Here is a 3,624-nt window from a genome sequence, read left to right as displayed (position 1 = left end):
ATAATATATATATATATATATATATATATATATATATATTTACTTATTTATTTTTGAGTGGTGGTTGTATATTTGACTGTGACAAAAGCCGCAGACCCGAATAGGGCAACATAGAAGTTACATTAGAGCTAAATAATTACAGTATTGTCTTTTAGCAATGCTTTACAGCTTGAAGCTGCTTTAAAAATCGCTATAGAAATAAAGGTTACTTGACTTGACTTAATGTAAGGCACTTGAAGACTTCTAAAAAGTATTTTCCTTAAAAACAGATTGAAATGTCTCAATAATAAAAAATAAAAAAATCAGATGGCTTCCAAACTTACTGGAGTTGTCTCACTGTCAGATTCAGGAGTGGAACAGGAATAATTATTTCATAATGTCTTAAGAAAGCAGTGATAAAGGAGCAGTCAGTTAATTTCAAAAGATTCTTGTTTAATTTGTTTAATCATGTTTAATTTATTTCATAATTTTTCCCCTATTTACAAGTGAAAATGTCGCAGTTCCAGCTTTATCGTTTGCTCCAAGTAGCCGACTCCAAGTAGAGGTTTATTAGTCTCCATTTTTTGCTAAAGTTAGCTTTAGCGGAGTGGCGCCAAGAAAGCAGTAATGTCATGTGCTTAGCAGTCTTTAGATAGGGCTGTTTATATTTTAAAGAGATATGACAAAAACATACTATAGTCACATGAATGATTGTAAATAATTAATTCACGAAATTTACTGTGTCCTAACTGTGTGAATCACGTAATCATGTTTGTCATTGTTATCTTTAGTAAAATAAAAATATCTGGGGGACCCCCTAAGTCTATTTTTTATTTCTTATGGGCGGTCCCATATGCCTTATGGGAGGTCCCAGATCCCCCCAGCCCCGCCTTAATTCGAGCACTGGTCACTTTCCTAGCATTAGGATCCTCAGAAGGTAATGTTATTTTCAGTCTTTTCTCCTCCTCATCTCCGTTAACATGAGACGATCTAGAGGCTTTTTGTGTTTTATTGCACTATTGCGTCATACTAATACAAAATCCAAAGCAGCTAGGCAGTTTTTATTGTACAGTGACCTCTTACATGTCAAACGATCAAGGAACAAATGTATTTCTAAATTCATGACCCCTTAAATTCACTTGCTTATAGAGGTGAGAGTTATTAACCATTTAAATCCTTCTGGATACTTTTTTTGAGCTGTTGTAGCATCACCAAGCTTATTTGCAGGTGATAGCTTTATTTTCTTCCATATCTTTGTGGCATGAGGGAACCACAAAAAGTTGTTTCCAAGCCTAATTCCATTTATTCAGATGTACTTGGTCAGTACAGTCTTTTGTCATCACTGATTGTGCAAACATGTTTTGTGTCCTCCTCATAGTTCCTCATAGTACTTTTCACTCTTCCTGTCATTGTTTGCTGAATGAACCTTCTGTACATTTTAGACATCTCATTCTTATGAGCAAAAACAGAACCAGACAGCTGTGCTGGTTACCCCTGGCCTTTTCTCTTTCAACCCATTCTCATATCCTTTTCTTTTGCTTCAGCTACATCCATGAAGCCACAAAAATGTTTAATGGATGTACACACACACACACATTTTTCCTCTTTTCCTTTTTTGCACTTTTCTCTCATGGGATAGCCAATTTCCTTTGGTGGCTCCCAGGCCTATGGTGAGATTTGTTCATATCTGGTGGTCTTGAACTTTAACTTTTCACAGCTCCTTTACCCCTTTGTGCCTTTTGTGCAATGACTTCCAGACCACCATTACCGTCACTAGAAAGAACAGGGCCAAGGAACTGTTTGACTTAATGTGTTTTCATGTGCATGCTGAAACCTCTGGCGTGACTTAATGAATTAAGACAATTTTATTTTTTTTTTTGTGAGAGTGGTAGTTAAACACAAACATTCACACGTGCAATTACTTAACACACAAGTTTGTTAATCACCATCTAATTTTATCAGTTTTAAATTTGATTACTTTTTAAATTTAGATGCAAACTGATATTTTATACTAAAAATATGTTTCTTAATCTTTTCCGCACTATAATGTTCTTCATCAGTCCCTCTTTTCTATAATTTTAATTGGTGTTGTTTTATATTAAAAATAGCATACATTTCTGATAATTATTTTATAATAACTGTTATTATAAAATTATATTTTTCTAATTTATTATATTTTATATACTTTTAAAGTATTATTGTTGTTGTTGTAAACATTTGTAGTAAACATTCCGTCATTATAGTGAGTAACGGTTTCTGGGGACACTGAAGGTCCAATGATAAGCAGTGCTCTGCTTTCTACACACAAATTCTTTCTACACACAAATTCAAAAATTTTTTTTTTTGTGGAATGAGACACACTCCCCTGCAAACAAAGACACTCACACAGGCTAATGTTTTGTAATGGATACTACAATATCAAGAGCTATGAGGCTGAATATTTTTGTTTATGTGGTCTGTGTGACACATCCGGAATTACTATTATTGGCGCCTGATTTGGGTCTGACTCACTTGAGTTGTCTTAGGTCTTTGACACAAAATATTCATCAATCCTGCCTAGGTCTGTTTTTTTCTCTGTTATTTAGATATACTTTTAAACTGTTCTCTAATTCAGCTGCTTAGAGTGACCTCTGGCATTGTAGTCTGATTTCCATTTTACCTTGCTCTTCTCTGTCTCCAAAATTGTTACTTTTTAGCTAACATCATGATTCCATCCTTGTCAGCCTTTTCAACCACCTGCCTTCATTTTGGCATGTAACTTTTGGTTGGTCAAGTGGGAATACGGAGCACTGGATTTCTGAAAGCATGACTAGTCCCGTAATAGTACACATTTTCTCAGCGTCACTTTCACAAACACTACTTTGACATAGCTTAAGCTGTAGTGCCCTCAAGCAAATGAGCAGTTTTGCAAAATAACATCAACTTTCAAGTCAAGTCAAGTCACCTTTATTTATATTGCGCTTTTAACAATACAGATTGTGTCAAAGCAGCTTCACAGTATTAAATAGGAAAATAGTGTTTAGTAATGCAAAAGGACAATATAGTAAACACTATTGGATGTCATCATCCAGTTCTGTTCAGTATAAATAGTGTCTGTGCAGTCAAGTTGACGATATATCGCTGGAAATTAAGTGTCCCCAACAACGGCGGCAAGGAACCAAAACTCCATCTGTGACAGAAATGGAGAAAAAAAAACCTTGGGAGAAACTAGGCTCAGTCGGGGGGCCAGTTCCCCTCTGGCCAGACGAAACCAGCAGTTTAAAGGGGTCATATGATGCGATTTCAATTTTGCCTTTCTCTTTGGAGTGTTACAAGCTCTTGGTGCATAAAGAAGATCTGTAAAGTTGCAACTAGAAACCAGTGGTTAAGTTGTATTTACAACATTGTTCCAGAACAGTTCAACCCAAATATTCAGATGTGTGCTGCGCATTTTATGGAGGATGGATGAGGACTGTTTCCTGAACCAGTAGCCAAATGCGTCTGTGGCACAAAGGCTGTTTCTGTAAAGTTGGGCAGTTCCAACTTTGCAAGGACAGTCTGGCGCTTCTGACATATAGCCTGAAAGTAAGTTAGTTTTATTTAAATAATTTGCCAATAATGATTCAAACGCGAGTTTTGAGCAGTGTAGAGTAGGCTTGTTGTTTG

At 35.8% G+C, this 3,624-nt stretch overlaps 1 protein-coding gene across 1 annotated transcript in view; it reads left to right on the top strand.

Annotated features, from left to right (window-relative positions):
• The window catches only part of acad11 (acyl-CoA dehydrogenase family, member 11), a 90,731-nt gene that overhangs the window by 35,686 nt on the left and 51,421 nt on the right, over window positions 1–3,624 (top strand). The window lies entirely within an intron of this gene.

Source organism: Sinocyclocheilus anshuiensis, unplaced genomic scaffold (genome assembly GCF_001515605.1).
Source record: "Sinocyclocheilus anshuiensis isolate Anshui unplaced genomic scaffold, SAMN03320099.WGS_v1.1 scaffold106, whole genome shotgun sequence".
NCBI lineage: Eukaryota > Metazoa > Chordata > Actinopteri > Cypriniformes > Cyprinidae > Sinocyclocheilus > Sinocyclocheilus anshuiensis.
The sequence above is the reverse complement of the archived record's forward strand: the minus strand, read 5'-3'. Positions and strand labels throughout refer to the sequence as shown.